We start from the raw sequence: 19,459 nt of genomic DNA on the forward strand, positions 1-19,459 counted from the left end.
AGGTTCGATTTGCGAAGGATAAAATATAGACTTAAATTCTAAAACTAAAATAGAAAACAACTAAAAATTGTCACAAACTCAATCAAAGATGATATCAATATTAAAAGAACACTGAGGCTAAGATTCCACTATTTTCCAAGTTCAAAGTGATTTAATCCCAATATTTATATTTATGCAATTTTCTCGTTCAAGTTGATTCTAACTTATTGCAACTAGTAGATTCTCAAAATAACAAGTGTAAATCCAAAGCATAGAACATCAAAAACCTAGGTCCAAGTATGTTCTATCAAAAGAAATCACAATTGCTTAACAAGGATCATTCAAACAATTTTCAACCAAGGAAAATAATCATAAAATAATTGCAAATAAATAAATAAAATAGAATATACCACTTCTTGTTGGAAAATAGCTTCCTCTATCGCCTCAGCAATGGGGTTTAGCTCCTCATATTAATCACTTGCTCAAAATACATGTTTGTTGCTCAAAAGTTGATTAAAGATGAAAAACTATAACACTGGATGTTTGCAACGATGTATTGGCGTTGCAAGACAAAGGACTGATGTTACAAAGAAGTCACTGTAGCAGCGTTACAAATTTGAGACATTGTTCTTATTTGCAGCGGATGTTCTTCAGCAGCAGCGGCAGCAGAATACGGTTTCCTGCAACTTGATCAATATGGCTCTGTAGGGTTTCTAACTCCTCTGCGACTGCTCCAATAACTTCGTTCTCTTTTCTGGGAATTAAACACACCTTTTATACTACTCAGAAACCTTAAAATAACGATTAATTCTCGCTTTTTCTTTACGTGCAAGTCACGGAAATTATCTCTTCTGCCGACTTCCCTAGCCAATTCTGAGCTTTCCCGATTGTCTTAAACTCTTCCTTAGATAGAATACTACCTTAGGAAACAATTTCACGCGTTTAGTCTCCCTGAATTACCAAAAATCAACCCAAACAGAGACCCGTACAAAACTCAAACTCTGTTTCCTTATTTTGGATTATCCAGCCCAATTCGATTGATTCCAGCGCACATACCAGGCTTGTTTAGTTGAATCACGTCTAGCCCAGCAAATTTCAGCCATTGAATCTCACTCAAACATCTTCGAAATCCAAACGAAAATTTGGTTGCTCACTGGTTATTTCTCCCGCCAAAAAAATATTCGAATTTTGAGAAGAAAGTGACCTCCCCCTATCCTGTGCTGGTCTCCCTTTAGCAGATGCCTGGAAATGGATGCCCCTTAGTAATTAGGTCACCCCTTATCCAAAGTGAGAGTCAGTGTAGTAATTTTCTCCCACGAGCGCAAAAACCACTTTTTTAGCCAATTTCGCCGCAAAAGCTTATTTCTCCAAAAATACCTACAGAGACATAAAAAGTCATAATAAATATAAAATAGAGCACTAATAATATATCCAATTGAGATTATATAAGACACAAAAATGTGCCTATCAAATACCGAACTTTCAATCCCAGCAGAAATTCTCGGACATCAACCTGTACGCCAGTACACAAACGGGTACGCATACTTAGGTTCCCAGATTTCTCAAACCAACAGGTACGCAAATGGGTGTGCATACTATGGTTCCCGGACATGGATTACATATGTGAAATAGTGTAACATGACATATCCAATAATGGTTAGGTGTTCTAAAATCTTATTTCAATCATTAAAACTTTCTTAGAGGATGACAATAGCGGTTTTCACACACTATTAGCATCAAAGCAATTTTCAAGTTATTGAAATAATCCTAACGAAATATTCCAAGACTACACCAAATGATTGTATCACACAAACCATGTAAGATGTTACTCGGCAATTTTCACATGATGTAAGATGAACTTGGTCGAAGCGGAAGCTTGCCAACACATATTTCGATAAATATATAAGCGAGATAAACTCAGCTCGAAATCTCAAATGTGTATATAAAAAACTATATCGTAATACGACTTATGTCTCAATATAGGAGATGGAGTAGAAATAGACTTTCCAAGTGATAGATGAGTTTAGGTCTCCACATACCTTTTGTCGATGAAGTTCCACAAGCTCCCCTTAGTAGTTCTTCGTCTTCAAATGATGAACGCCGTGATGTCTAATCTCAACTACGCAATCTATGTCCTAGTCTGAGACATCTATAAATATGCTAGAAATCAAGACTTATAGTTTTGATCACTAACATTGACAAACATGCTTGAGATAGCAACGCATGCGAGTTCGACCGAGCAATGCTCTAACAATCTCCTCCTTTGTCAATTTTAATGAAAAACTATCAATACATATGGATTACAAAATAAATAAATAAAATTAGCTTCTCATCCAAATGCTTGATCTCCTTGGATCTTCAACACGACTCGAAAACTTCGTCACTTCCAAGTACTCCATGATTCTAAACGTGTTCAACTCAACATCATAGTTGTTGAAGATCCGTAGCAGTAACAATGAGAAAACAAGTGCTCTTGATCATTGTTATACAGTGTCATAGTATTATTACACATCATAAAAGTTCAATTGTATCATAACTTTGACAACAATACTATGGTGATATGTATCACTCCCCCTTAGTCAATACTTCATCTCAAAATGAAAACCACTCCCCCTGACATAATGATCCGTAAACCATATGTTTTTGCAGTATGAAACTACACATTAATTCTCCCCCTTTTTGTCAGTATAAATTGGCAAAGGTACTAAAACTAGTGGGATCCTCATGAAATTTTCATAGAGATACTTCATGACCAAAAGAGAATAACATACCAACTTATTTTGATGTAATCATAAAACCGAAGCTAAATGCATTCATCAAGGAGTTTATAAAGATACAAGATAACCCTTATGTTATTCCAATACTGCACTCCCTACAAAGATTTGGTAATTAAGCACAAGTTCAATTAAGAACTCTTCCCCATAAAATGTCATTCCCGAAAGAACAACAAAGGCGACCTTGCTTTTACAAGAAAAGAAGGATTTCTAAAGAACACTCGGATACTTGACAAAAACACATCTATTAGAAAAAAATGCAAACATGAAGCAAAACCACTATGGGAATTCCAAACTCAATTGCCCAACAGATTGAGATAAAAGCAGGGGAAAGAGTTATGGAGAACTAATAAACTAGAACAACACCAATAGACTGCCGTAGGTGTTGAAATGTGGCAATGTCTAATGGTTTGGTGAGAATATCAGCCAATTGTTGTTCAGAAGGCACAAAATCCATAGTAATGATACCATTTTCATAAAGATCTCGAATAAAATGGTACCTTATGTCTATGTGCTTAGTCCTTGAGTGCTCAACATGATTCTCAGTGATGCAAATCCCACTTGAGCTATCATAAAAGATCTTCATTATTCCGAAATCAATTCCATAATCAGCAAGCATTTGTTTCATCCATAGGAGTTGAGTACAACATGAACCGGCATCAATGTATTATGTTTCACATGTTGAGAGAGATTGTGAATTTTGTTTCTTGCTATGCCAAGCTACAAGATTCATCCCTACATAGTAGAATCCCCTTGATGTACTTTTTTTTGTCTTCCACGCATCCTGCCCAATCAGCATCTGAATAGGCAGTAAGGTCAGTGTTAGTATCAAAAGTTTAGGAAAGACCATACCTGGCAGTGTGATTAATGTAACGTATGATCCTCTTTGTGGCGGCAAGATGAGATTCCTTTGGATTTTCCTGAAACCTATCACAGCAACCAACACTAAAAGCAATGTCAGGTCTCATGGAAGTGAGATATAAAAGACTTCCAATGATAGATCGATAAATTTTTTGATTCATATTTACACCTTTCTCATCTCTATGTAGTTTACCCGTGGTAGGCATAAGAGTAAGTTTTGGAGTTGACTTATCAAGACCGAATCTTGAAACACGAATTTTTGCATATTTTTCTTGAGATAAGTAAATTCCATCCTTGTGTTGTTGAATTTGTAAACCCAAAAAGAATTTTAATTCACCAACATTTCTCATCTCAAACTCCTTGCCAAGAGAGACTTGAAAATCTTTTGCAAGTTTCTCCGATGTTGATCCATAGATGATATCATCTACATAAACTTGAGCAATTACAACATATTTCCCACTCCATTTGGTAAACAAATTTTTATGAGCTTCACCTCTTGAACAACCTTTCCCAAGAAGGGAAGTAGTTAGTTTTTCAAACCAGGCACGAGGTGCTTGTTTTAACCCGTACAATGCCTTGTTGAGCTTAAGGACATGATCGAGAAAATCAGGGTTTTCAAATCCATTAGGTTGAGGGACATAGACTTCTTCCTTTAAGTTTCCATTTAGGAAAGCGTATTTAATGTCCATTTGAAACAGCTTAACCTTAAGAAAACAAGCATGAGCTAATAATAATTGAATGGACTCAAGGCGTGCCACAGGAGAAAAGGTTTCGTCAAAATCAATTCCTTCAATCTGTGAATATCCCTAAGCGACAAGTCTAGCTTTGTTTCTGACAATGGTGTCATATTCATCAGACTTGTTCTTAAATATCCATTTGGTACCAACAATATTTATATTGGGGGGGGGGGGGGAGACAAGGTACGAGTTTCCATACATCTTGTCTTTGGAATTCATTTAAATATTCATGCATTTCATTTACCCAAAAGGGATCACTAAGAGCTTCATCAATATTCCTAGGATCCACTTGCGATAGATAACGACCAAAATTGCAAATATTTTGAAGTTGACCTCTCCTCTTGGCAGTAGAATCCCTACCTCCAATGATATTGTTAGTATCATGATTCCTTTGAACCCAAAGGTGTCGTAGACTGACATGTTATTGTTCAAAAGGAATAGCCTGACTAGAGCTTTCCTCTTCATCACTAGAGACATCAGGATCAGAAACCGTTGGAACAACTTCTTCTGATTCTGACGTTTCTTTGATTTTCTCAATTCTTTCGGTTGGAGGCAATTCATCAGGAGAGTCATCATGAGGAAAATTACTTAGATCATCAATGATAACATTTTCCGATTCCATCATGACTTGGGTTATGAGATTAAAGACTCGGAAACCACGACTGTCAGATGCATAGCCAAGAAAAATACCCTCATTGCTTTTCGAATCAAACTTCCCTTTCTGTTCATGATCCTTTAGAATGTAACACTTACTGCTGAACACTCCGAGATAGTGTAAGTTGGGTTTCTTACCGTACCACAACTCACAGGGAGTGTTTAAGGTCTTTGACCGTAAGTAAACACGATTGATCAAATAGCAAGCCATAAAAACATCCTCACCCCAAAACCTTAACGGTAAGTTTTTGTTATGGAGCATTACCCTTGCCATTTCCTGAATATTTCTATTCTTCCTTTCTGCAACTCCATTTGCTTGCGGAGTGATAGGTGGAGAGTATTGTTGAATAATTCCCAAAGAGTCACAGTATTCAAATACTTTGGTGTCGTTGAATTCTATGCCACAATCGCTTCTAATTTTCTTTAGTTTACGACCTTGTTCATTATGGATTCTATTAACAATAATCTTGAACTCACTGGGTGTTTCATTCTTGTGAGCTAAAAATGCCACCCAGGTGAATCTGGTATAATCATCTACCATAAACAAAGCATACTTCTTCCCAATCACTGTAGTTTGTTGAATTAGGCCGAAAAGATCCAGATGAATTAAATCAAGTGGAGCTTTGGTGAGAATATTTCGAGATGATTTGTGTAGAACTTTCGTTTGTTTACCCTTTTGAAAGACACCACATACACCTTCAACCTTAGAATTGATTTTGGGAATGCCTCTAACAAGTTCTTTGTTAATGATTTTAGTTAGAAGACGATAATTGATGTGACCAAAACGCTCATGCCAAAGGTGTGTAGATTCTACCTTAGTCAAATTGCAACAATTACTGAACTGAGTATCTAGAAGATAACAGTTATTTTTTCCACGCGATACTTTAAAAATCACTTTTCCAGATTTGTCAACAATGTCACATCCTTTATCATTGAAGACAACTTTATGGCCTTTGTCACGGATTTGACTAATAGAAAGAATATTAGCAGTCATACCTTTAATGTATACGACATAATGAATTTCAGGAACGCTAGGTAACTTGATTGTCCCCTTCTTTCTTATCTAGCAGCAGCTATCATCTCCAAAAGTTACTGGTACACCATCAAAATCGCTTGAGTTGATAAACTATGAGATATCTCCAGTCATGTGCCTGCTACACCCACTATCAAGGAACCATTGAAAGGGTGATGTTGACTTGAGAGAAAAAGCTCCCATACTAGCACTACTAACCACTTTAGGATTTCTTGTTAGTATTGAATGTCTTTTAAGAGACGACAAAATTTATATAGCTTTCTTATGAAGATCACCAACAAACTTTAGTCTTTTCTTGAAAGACAAACACACATGATGAAAGTGATTACGAGAACCACAAAACAAACATGTACCAACATCATAAACCTTGTTCGAAGAGTTCTGAGCACTTTCAGGTTTCTCAAAGCCTAGACCTTGCTTATCACCTGACTTGCGGAAATTCTTCAAAGAAGAATTAGAGGCGTCATTTAAAACCTTTGAAAAAGACTTTACAGACTTCAAATCCTTAAGCTTTGCAATTTCTGCAGTAATATCAGAATTGATCTGGATTTATTTATCTAACTTTTTCTGGAGGTCAACAACCTCTTCAGAGCGTTCTCGAGGTTTAGGTTTTTTGATATAAACTTTGCAATGAGAACCATCAATTTCCCTTATCCATCGAAGTTTTTTGAGACACAAGAAATTGATGATTTTTCAAATCAGGATTCTCAACCTTGTCGATGGTTTCTAGAACACTCTCGATGTTGAGTTTATCCATTTTCGGTGAAGCGTTTTCAGAGACAATATTATCCATCATCAGATCGCTACAAACACATACTTATGAGGTCTTTAATGTGTTTGCATGCTCTGATACCAATTGAAAATGCGGGGGTCTAACAACCACACCCAACAATTCGTTTGATAATCTGAGAGGACTTACTCCAATATACTTTCTAGAGAACCAACTAGACAGTCAGACTCAATCTAGAGAATAGTATATCAAAGAGTTTAATATCTCTAACTCTTAATTCAATCCGCAATCAGCAAATAGAACTCTGCGAGACCGATTGAATATAAGGGGAGTAAGTTAAACGGTACCAAAGACCAATGTTCAAGTGTCAATGAATTTAAATCAACAACCCAAGGTCGGATATTCTAATTGATTGAACTTAATGCACAACTTGTGATATTTCAATTATATAACAAAATATAATGCGGAAAACAAATAACACAGACACCATAATCTTGTTAACGAGGAAAACGCAAATGCAGAAAAACCTCGGGACCTAGTCCAGATTGAACACCATACTGTATTAAGCCGCTACAGACTCTAGCCTACTACCAATTAACTTCGGACTGGACTGTAGTTGAACCCTAATTAATCTCACACTGATTCAAGGTACAATTACGTTCCTAACGTTTCTGATCCTAGCAGGATACTACACACTTGATTCCCTTAGTTGATCTCACCTACAACCAAGAGTTGCTACGACCCAAAGTCGAAGACTTGATAAAAAAATCTGTCTCACATAGAAAAGTCTATAGATTGAATAAATCTGCCTCCCACAGAAATACCCAAGAGTGTTTGTTCTGTCTTTTGATAAATCAAGGTGAACGGGAACCAATTGATAAACCGGTCTTATATTCCCAAAGAACAACCTATTATTATTAATCACCTCACAATAGTATTAATAGACTAGCGAAACAAGATACCGTGGAATCACAAATGATGAGACGAAGATGTTTGTGATTACTTTTATCTTGCATATCGGAGAAATTAATCTCTAGTTAATTATTTCAATTGAACTCAATACGATAGAATCGGGTAAGATTAGAACACGCAACTACAAAGAAAATAGTTGGGTCTGGCTTCACAATCCCGATGAAGTCTTTGAAGTCGTTAACCTACAGGGGCTCGATAGAAACCTAAGGTTAAAGGAGAATCGACTCTAGTTTATGCAACTAGTAACACACAGGGGGTGTGGGGATTAGTTTTCCCAGTTGCTAGAGTTCTCATTTATATAGTTTTCAAATCAGGGTTTCCAATCCCGGTTATCTTGGTAACGAAGCATTTAATATTCACCGTTAGATGAAAAACCCGATTCAACCAAGCTAATATCTTTCAACTGTTAGATCGAACTTAGCTTGTTATACACAAATGAAATGTACCCTTATTTATATTATGTAACCGTACCTAAACGTATACACCGTGTTGGTTCACAAATAGTTAACCGAGGTTAGCCATATGATTACTCTCATTCAACCTTATTTATCTTAACCATAACTAGTTCAAATGACTCAAATGAAACTACTTAAAGAGTTGTTCGAGTGCTATATTCTCATAGAACTATACAAGAATACAATTGAAGCAAAATCGGTTTGATTCACTCGAATCAATCATGAACATTATAGCCACGGTTTCCAAAGATTGCATTCCTTATTATATGAATGTTTATGTTCATAACCGATTTTAGAACTTTAACCTTCAAGTATGCAAACGAGTACGCATACTTGAAATACCCGGACTAAGATTGGGTTTCTCCAGTAAGCAAACGGGTACGCGAACTTTCAATCCCAGCAGAAATTCTTGGACATCAACTTGTAGGACAGTATGCAAATGGGTACGCATACTTAGGTTCCCGGATTTCTCAAACCAATAGGTATGTAAACGGGTGCGCATACTATGGTTCCCGGACATGGATTACATATGTGAAAGAGTGCACAACATGACATATCCAATAATGGTTAAGTGTTCTAAACTCTTATTTCAATCATTGAAACTTTCTTAGAGGATGACAATAGACGTTTTCACACATTATTAGCATCAAAGCAATTTTCAAGTTATTGAAATAATCATAAGGAAACATTCCAAGACTACACCAAATGATTGTATCACACAAACCATATAAGATGTTACTCGGCAATTTTCACATGATGTAAGATGAACTTGGTCGAAGCGAAAGCTTGCCAACACATATTTCGAGAAATATGTAAGTGAGATAAACTCAACTCGAAATCTCAAATGTGTATATAGAAAACTATATCGTAATACAACTTATGTCTCGATATAGGAGATAGAGTAGAAATAGACTTTCCAAGTGATTGATAAGTTTAAGTATCCACATACCTTTTGTCAATGAAGTTCCACAAGCTCCCCTTAGTAGTTCTTCGTCTTCAAATGATGAACACAGTGAAGTCTAAGCTCAACTACACAATCTATGTCCTAGTCCGAGACATCTATAAATAGGCTAGAAATCAAGACTTATAGTTTTGATCACTAACATTAACAAACATGCTTGAGATAGCAACGCATGCGAATTCGACCGAGCAACGCTTTAACAGGTCACACCAGTCACTAGGATCGGTTACACCAGTTACAATGATCGGTTCCATATTCTCGTGGTATTGCTTGTGATAGGTCACACCAGTTACCAGGACCGGTTAGCAATTACAAGGATCAATTACACAACTCTCTGTGATCGGTCACACCAATTACTAGGATCGGTTACACCAATTACGATGATCGTTCACACTAATTAAAAATATCGATCATACCATCACATGGTGATTACTTAAGATCGGTTACACCAAATAATAAAAACCAGTCATACCAAATTATAAGTCAGGCATTGTGATTAGTTATACCAAGATACATAACATAGACGATCTAGGCAACGACGTAAGGCCCCTAAATTTGTAGGTTTTGCAAATTTATTAACGTTTAATAAAAAAGGTTTCTTTAGATAGAAATTCTTCTGGTACAATGGAAAAACTCTTTTTGTCGGTATTTAAAATCCGAGTTCAACTCTTATGTTAGTTTTATTCAAGTTTTTCAATTCGGTATTTTTATCGGTAAATAATTCTTTAAATTATTTAATTTGCCTATGATACTCTAAGTTTTATGCAAGTCTCATAATTATCTAAATTTGAGGAGGTCCCCAAATCATATGCTGCGACCATATAACAACTGTGAAAGTTCTTAGAAATCTCAATCTCATTTCTTTTTGTTATCATGTTTCATTACGACTTTCTTGATTATTTTTGTGACTACAAATTAAACGAAATCCTATATGTGAGGATGTGATCTCCCCCTTTTTAATGTGAGCAAGAGAATATCAATTCTCCATCCTTCATAACCGTCAGATCTCCTACATTAATTTTGAACCATCAGATATAGGAATATTTCAAAAAAGACTTCCGTCACAAAATTGTTCTCCGCCGTTGGATTATTAAATTTCATCGTTTTTATCAACTGTTAGATTTTAAAAGAGTGATATAAAGAATATTTACAGGGACATAAGAGTAGATGCCCTTTTTATATATTTTAAAACTTCGTATCTTTCAAGTTACAGGTCGTATTTTGGTGAATTTTATATATTCAGAAAGCCTATTAAATTATCCACGCAACGAGCATAAATAATGATATCAAATTTTTGTTTTCAAACTTTTTTAAGTTTCTCCAAATTTTTATATGCTTTTTCCTCAAAAGTTAGACATGGTTTAAGAATAAATGAAAAAATTCTACAATTTTTTTTTATTGAACCGCAAGTACATAATAAAAAACAACGAATAATCTACGGGTGAAAAGTATAACATATGGTGTCGAAGCACCAACGTATTATTTGCAAAGTAAGAAAAAATAACATTGATGACGTGCAATGCACGTGCTTACTACTTGTCAGATACTCCCTTCATCCACGTCATATAGGCGGAGTTTTACTTTCTTTTTTTTTCTTCCATACATTACGCTTATTTATGATAATAGTATACTAAAACTAATCTTATTTTCCTAGTTTTCGCCATAAAAGTAAGGGACAACTTAAAAAAGCAGATGAATTTTTATAAAACTCATGTTTTTCTTAGTCTAAGGTATTTGATTTCTCAACCTATATAACTTGGACGGAGGGAGTATAAGACAAGAACAATTAACAAGTGCTTGGGCCTCTAAACGGTAAAATTAGAAACGACCATACCGCATAAAATAACAAATAAAGCGGCTTGGGGAAGCCTTGATTCGTTCTCTTTCCTATTTCTGCTCTGCAACTCTATCTTAAAACAAGCGATTACCAAACAATTATTTTCATGGGTTGCATTCATCTTCTTCATTGTTGTCTCAATAACTGTTGATTTTCTACCCAGATTTTAATTGAACTTAAAATCGGTTAGAGTAATATAGATTATGTATATATATATATTTAAATAAAACAAAATTGCATTATTAGCAATTAATGGCAGGTTTTCTCCTGTATTTTTATATTGCGATAGATATGGTATATCATTGCCATTATCATTTCTTATAACAGGCACATTACAAGGAAGATCAATTTTCGAACGTGTTGATCGAACCGGAAAAGATCAACAAAATTCAAAATCGATTGGAGCAATTCATGTATATTAGTTCTTCGTGAAATCATTTAAGTTCTACGGCGAACGTTTTATACAGTGATTTCAAACCATCAAGACATCAAATTCCTATCAAATTTCTTTTCGGATTATGAATATTCAGTATTTTTAACATTCTTTGTCTCTTTAATTTTCGAATCACGTAAATCTTGTACTTTATATTTTAATTTGTGTATTAATGTAATCGATGTTATTGTAAGCAAATTCTCATATTATTGAAAATTCGAAGCACTAACCTTAAAAAAAAAAGGAGGATTAATTGGAGGATATAAACTAAGTGAGAGATATTTTTACTGTAGCTGCCGGCACAGTTTTTCAATGAAATCGGCATGGTCGATAAATTATCGGCATTGAAAAACCATGCCGGCAGCTATAGTGAAATATCCCAATTAGTTTATATATCCCCAATTAATTGTTCAAATAAAACGCGAGACCATTTAAGCTACCGCAGGCAATAAAACAGACAACAGTTTTGCCCCCTAAAAATCCAAGTTAATGCGCAATAAGTCACGTATAAAAACAATCTAACCGGTCAAAAATATTAAAGACAAAATAAAAACATGTATTTAGCACGTGATCCATTAAAGAGGAAAAAACAACAAAAATATCATTTCTCTTATGAAGTGATATTACTAACCAAACTCACTATTATATATTAACTCACGATACTGATATAGTAAGGCTACGGTACGAATAGTGTATACACTACTAATTAATTAACACAAGCTACTGAACTAACTACTAACTTTGAAAATGAAGGTTGAAAGCAAAGGAAACATTTCATTTCTGAAGTTTTGTTTCTTCTTACATCCAAAAAGTACAAGCTGCTCGGCTATTTATAGCAAATATGAAGGGCTAATACATGGACACATGCTAGCAGTACTTAGAGCTCGGGCTATTGATACTTATCACAAGTTTAGGCGGTTTTATCTTAGCCGCAAAGTAATCCAGTAAAAACTGGAATGTTCACGATAATCAAAAGAGGTGAGGAGGTGAGGATTCTCTCGAATGCACTGGAGTAATTTTGGGTGGAGATAAAATGGTGGGCCATCCTTTATCTCATGCTTACATAAAAATTTCAGAAAATTAAAATAGAAAAGAAAAGAAAAGAAAAAAAGCCTTATTCACTCGTTTCCTTCATCTTTCTCCCATTCTCCCCCACTTGAGAGAAGAAGAAGAAGGAAACAACATCAACTAAGAACAGCACTAGCAGAAATATTTCTACTCATCTAGGTAAAACAATCTACCAATTGGTCGTCCACGCTTCAGGCGTGGCTTTGATGACTCGTTTGCTGCTGAGCTCCCAATTTGTCCCGTCGGTACATCGATCCGAGCTGGAGCATTTCTAGCAGGCACATAGGATTTTGTAATTCGACCAGTATCAGTAAATGCATTAGGCATTTGGTTTGCAATATTTTGCAGATGTATAATCTTTTGCACCTCAATTTCATATTGATTAGTGCAAGGGTCAAGATGAGACAGACTTGGTTTGTACCAAGATATTTCACGTCGTTCTTTTGACGGCTTATCATCTCCCCCTAACGGCGGGAAAAGTGTCTCATCAAAATGACAATCTGCAAATCTAGCTGTAAAGACATCGCCTGTTAAAGGCTCTAAATACCTTATAATAGACGGTGAATCAAAACCAATATAAATACCAAGGTGACGTTGTTGTTCGAATTTAGTGCGTTGTGGTGGTGCAATAGGCACATAAACAGCACAACCAAAGACACGTAAGTGCAAAATATCTGGTTGCTTTCCCAAGACAAGTTGTAAAGGGGAGTATTGATGGCTAGCAGTTGGTCGAAGTCGGACTAAAGCCGATGCGTTCTAAATAGCATGTCCCCATGAAGAAACTGGTAATTTAGTCCTCATAAGCATGGGTCGAGCAACCAACTGAAGATGCTTTATAAAAGACTCAGCTAATCAATTCTGAGTGTGCACATGTGCTACAGGATGCTCGACATCAATACCAACAGAAAGGCAATAAGCATCAAAAGCCTTAGATGTAAATTCACTAGCGCCATCAAGCCGAATGGACTTAATAGGAAAGTCCGGAAAATGGGCTCGCAACCGAATAATTTGGGCAAGCAGTCTGGCAAATGCAACATTACGTGTTGATAATAAGCAGACATGAGACCATCTAGAAGATGCGTCTATCAATACCATAAAGTATTGAAATGGTCCACAGTGTGGGTGGATAGGCCCACAAATGTCACCATGTATCCTCTGTAGGAATGTTGGTGACTCAATAATAACTTTGGTTAAGGATGGTTTTATAACCAGTTTTCCTAAATATAATAAAGCCCCTTTCAAGGTCAACGAGATAATCAGATACATCCAAGTGGGTATCACTGGTACTAGGTGCACTGGCTTCAATTAAATTTGTCTCTATGTCTTCGGCAGGTCGCTTCAGGGACGCCTGATAGAGCCTAACAAAATGTTCCGGCGTACGACAGGTACGCTGCCAGTGATCAGTTAAGCCACACCGATAGCAAACACTTTTCTGAGGAGGTTGACTAGAAGAACCCTTTCCCTTTTCTTTCTTCGGCTCCTTTGGTTCCGCAATTTTTAGCGGTCGTTGGTACGGCTGGTAACGGACACCCTTTCCTCGTTCATTTTTATGGCCCCCACGTTGGTTTCCTTTACCATTTCCATGTTTTCCTTTGTTACCATGATTATTTCCTCGTCTAAAATGCGTAGCAGCGTGTGCTTCAGGCACCGCTGCGGAACCAACAGGACGAGCTTCATGGTTTCTTAACAAAAGCTCATTATTCTGCTCTGGAATCAACAAACAGGAAATTAGCTCGGAATATTTTGTAAATTTATGCTCTCGATATTGCTGCTGCAGGAGCACATTCGAGGCATGAAAAGTTGTAAATGTTTTCTCTAACATTTGTTCGTCACTGACATTTTCCCCGCACAATTTTAATGTCGAGATAATTTAAACATAGCAGAATTATAAGCTGCCACTGATCGAAAATCTTACAGCCGCAAGTTCAACCAATCATTCCGAGCTTTTGGAAGTATGACCAACTTCAGGTGGTCAAACCGTTTTTCTGACAGTTCCATAAAGTAAATGGATCTTTAACTGTCAAATATTCCCTTTTCAAATCATCGTGGATATTATGGCGAAGGAAAATTAGAACCGTAGCGCGGTCCTGGTTGGACGCGTTGTTTCCTTCCGTAATGGTATGCCCGAGGCCTTTAGCTTCCAAATGAAGCTCGGTATCAAGTGCCCAAGAAATATAATTATTTCCTGAGATATCGAGACCTGTGAATTCGAGTTTAGTTAGATTTTCCATTTAAAGAAAGTAGTAAAAGAAACAACGACTACCTATACTCCCTTTAGTTTTAGTTGTTGAACGGCAGCAACTTGACCGTCGACCGGCGAGCGATTCGTGCTGATAACGTCTTATGAAGTGATATTACTAACCAAACTCACTATTATATATTAACTCACGATACTGATATAGTAAGGCTACGGTACGAATAGTGTATATACTACTAATTAATTAACACAAGCTACTGAACTAACTACTAACTTTGAAAGTGAAGGTTGAAAGCAAAGGAAACATTTCATTTCTGAAGTTTTGTTTCTTCTTACATCCAAAAAGTACAAGCTGCTCGGCTATTTATAGCAAATATGAAGGGCTAATACATGGACACGTGCTAGCAGTACTTAGAGATCAGGCTATTGATACTTATCACAAGTTTAGGCGGTTTTATCTTAGCCGCAAAGTAATCCAGTAAAAACTGGAATGTTCACGATAGTCAAAAGAGGTGAGGAGGTGAGAATTCTCTCGAATGCACTGGAGTAATTTTGGGTGGAGATAAAATGGTGGGCCATCCTTTATCTCATGCTTACATTACACTCCCCCTTGGACCACCATTTTTAAGATGTTGCCTCATTAAAACCTTGCATGTAAAACCCAGTAGGACAAAACCCGGACGAAGGAAAAAGAGTACAACAAAAGTCTTAGAACGGTGTTGGACACGCGTATGCTGCCTCGTTAAAACCTTGAAAAGGAAAACCCAGTGGGACAAAACCTTGGCGAAGGAAAAAGAGTACAGCGCGTTATAGTCCAAAACTCCCCCTGAATAAAACCTCCATTAATTTGTCTGCTTGTACATGTGGCGCATTCCAATTCCATATACCAACTTCCGAAAAACTTTAGTCGGCAGAGACTTGGTGAATAGATCAGCATAATTCTCACATGATTGTATCTTCTGGATATCAATCTCGTTATTTTTCTGGAGGTGGTGAGAATAAAATAATTTCGGTGAAATGTGCTTTATTCTATCACCCTTGATGTAGCCTTCCTTCATTTGTGCTATGCACACCGAGTTGTCCTCACAAATTGTTGTTGGCACACTGGTTATGGAAGCCAGACCGCAAGAGCTTCTGATGTGTTCGATTAATGACCGCAACCATACACATTCTCTACTTGTTTCGTGGAGAGCAAATATCTCGGAGTGATTCGAGGAAGTATCTGGGATGATCTGCTTACAGGAACGCCATGAGATTGCAGTACCGCCAACGGTAAAAAACGTACCATGTCTGAGAGATTCCTTTGTGCGGATCTGATAGATATCCAGCATCCGTATATCATGTTATCTGTGCACAGTCTAAATAATCTTTCGAGTAGAACAAACCCATGTCATTAGTACCACGAAGGTAACGGAAAATCTGTTTTACCCCTGTCCAATGTATTTTTGTTGGCGCAGAACTATACCTGGCTAGTAAATTTACTGCAAAAGAAATATCGGGCCTGGTACATTTAGCTAAATATAATAAAGCCCCAATTGCACTTAAGTATGGTACTTCCGTACCAAGAAGTGCTTCATCCTCCTCTTTAGGACGAAATGGATCTCTTTTAGGATCAAGAAATCTAACAACCATTGGGGTGCTAAGAGGATATGCTTCGTCCATCTTAAATCGTTTCAATATTTTCTCTGTGTAAGTGGATTGATGGACAAGAAATCCACTCTCATAATGCTCAAGTTGGAGGCCAAGACAAAATTTTGTTTTACCGAGATCTTTCATCTCGAACTCCTTCTTTAAGCATTCAATTGCTCTGGAGAGTTCATCAGGAGTTCCAATCAAATTGATGTCATCTACATATACAGCTATTATTGCAATTCCAGATTCTGTCTTTTTAATAAATACACATGGGCAAATAGGATTGTTTACATATCCCTCTTTTATTAGGTATTCACTGAGGCGATTATACCACATTCTCCCGGATTTTTTCAATCCATATAGAGCTTTATTTAATTTTAGTGAATACATATGACGTGTTTTCCCTTCAGGTAATTTGAATCCTTCCGGAAGTTTCATATAAATATCTGTATCTAGCTTGCCATATAGATACGCAGTGACCACGTCCATTAGATGCATGTCAAACCTTCCATAGACTGCCAGACTAATTAAATATCGAAAGGTAATTGCATCCATAACAGGGAAGTATGTCTCTTCATAGTCAATCCCAGGTTTTTGTAGGAAACCCTTTGCCACTAATCGTGCTTTATAGCGAACGACTTCATTTCTCTCATTACGCTTTCTTAAAAACACCCATTTGTAACCTACAGGATTCACATTTTCTGGTGTCTGTATTGGGCGCCCAAAAACGTTGCGTTTAGAGAGAGATTCCAATTCATCTTGGATTGCCACTTTCCATTTAGGCCAGTCGTCTCTTTGTCGACATTCTTCTATAGAGTGTGGTTCAATATCATCATTATCTGTGGCGATTTCAGTATCTACTGAGAATGAAAATATATCGTCGACAATTATTGTATTACGATCCCACACTTCTTTGTCGCATGCATAATTTATGGAAATTTCCTCATTCACAGGTACCTGTGTCTCAGCGGAGACTTTATTCTCTTCAGGAGGTTCATCAGAGAAAGTGGATCGTTCTTTGATTGTCTCTTCAGGAGCACTATCTGTAGCCTCTTCAGGAGCACTACCTTTGATTGAGACGGATTGGCTCTTCCTCTTTCGAGGGACAGAATCTTTTGAACCAATTGGTCGTCCACGCTTCAGGCGTGGCTTTGATGACTCGTTTGCCGCTGAGCTCCCAATTTGTCCCGTCGGTACATCAATCCGAGCTGGAGCATTTCTAGCAGGCACATAGGATTTTGTAATTCGACCAGTATCAGTAAATGCATCAGGCATTTGGTTTGCAATATTTTGCAGATGTATAATCTTTTGCACCTCAATTTCAGATTGATTAGTGCAAGGGTCAAGATGAGACAGACTTGGTGTGTACCAAGATATTTCACGTCGTTCTTTTGACGGCTTATCATCTCCCCCTAACGGCGGGAAAAGTGTCTCATCAAAATGACAATCTGCAAATCTAGCTGTAAAGACATCACCTGTTAAAGGCTCTAAATACCTTATAATAGACGGTGAATCAAAACCAACATAAATACCAAGGCGACATTGTTGACCTAATTTAGTGCGTTGTGGTGGTGCAATAGGCACATAAACATCACAACCAAAGACACGTAAGTGCGAAATATCTGGTTTCTTCCCCAAGACAAGTTGTAAAGGGGAGTATTGATGGCTAGAAGTTGGTCGAAGTCGGACTAAAGCCGATGCATTCTAAATAGCATGTCCCCATGAAGAAACTGGTAATTTAGTCCTCATAAGCATGGGTCGAGCAACCAACTGAAGATGCTTTATAAAAGACTCAGCTAATCAATTCTGAGTGTGCACATGTGCTACAGGATGCTCGACATCAATACCAACAGAAAGGCAATAAGCATCAAAAGCCTTAGATGTAAATTCACTAGCGCCATCAAGCCGAATGGACTTAATAGGAAAGTCCGGAAAATGGGCTCGCAACCGAATAATTGGGGCAAGCAGTCTGGCAAATGCAACATTACGTGTTGATAATAAGCAGACATGAGACCATCTAGCATATGCGTCTATCAATACCATAAAGTATTGAAATGGTCCACAGTGTGGGTGGATAGGCCCACAAATGTCACCATGTATCCTCTGTAGGAATGTTGGTGACTCAATAATAACTTTGGTTAAGGATGGTTTTATAACCAGTTTTCATAGGGAACAAGCAACACAATTCATATCCTTACTTAACAAAAGTTTCTGGTTTTGTAACGGATGCCCATGAGCATTTTGTATTATTCTACTCATCATGGTAGAACCTGGGTGTCCAAGCCGGTCATGCCAAAGCTTGAATAATTCAGGGTCATTAAACTTCTGGTTAATGACAATATGAGATTCGACTATTCGAATTCTCGTAAGATATAACCCATAAGAGATGGCCTTAAGACTCTCCACAACGTGCTTCTGGCACGAGGCAGATGAAGTAATATACAGGACTCCATATTATGCTCATCCGTTGTTTCAAGGTGGTAACCATTACGCCGAATATCTTTAAAACTCAACAGATTCCTTTGGGATCTGGTAGAATATAAGGCGTCTTCAATAATTAATTTTGTACCACCTGGTAGAATGATACACGCTCTTCCGGAGCCGTCTATCATATTACTCGAACCCGAAATGATATTCATATTACCCTTAAACCTCTTCAAGGTTATAAAATATTTATGGGTTCGAAAAATTGTGTTTGTTGTTCCACTGTCAACCAAACAAACATCCCCATCGTCCATTTTGGATAGATTACTTCTGGAATCCATATCCTTCAACACAAATAGACGAGAGAAAATTAAACAACAATACTACCAAAATGTCCACTTATATTACACCAAAAAAATGTGGTATACATCACCAAGAAGAACACACCCAAAATTACAACAAGAGAAAAGAAAAAAAAAACATACAGAAAACACAAGGAAATATACTACAGGGAATAAGGAAGAAACAGTTCTACAGCTCATCAAAAGAAAACTGACTAGGCTCGCCACTTTCAAGGTCGACGAGATAATCAGATACATCCAAGTGGGTATCACTGGTACTGGGTGCACTGGCTTCAATTAAATTTGTCTCTATGTCTTCGGCAGGTCGCTTCAGGGACGCCTGATAGAGCCTAACAAAATGTTCCGGCGTA

Source organism: Papaver somniferum, chromosome 8, assembly GCF_003573695.1.
Source record: "Papaver somniferum cultivar HN1 chromosome 8, ASM357369v1, whole genome shotgun sequence".
NCBI classification, from domain to species: domain Eukaryota; kingdom Viridiplantae; phylum Streptophyta; class Magnoliopsida; order Ranunculales; family Papaveraceae; genus Papaver; species Papaver somniferum.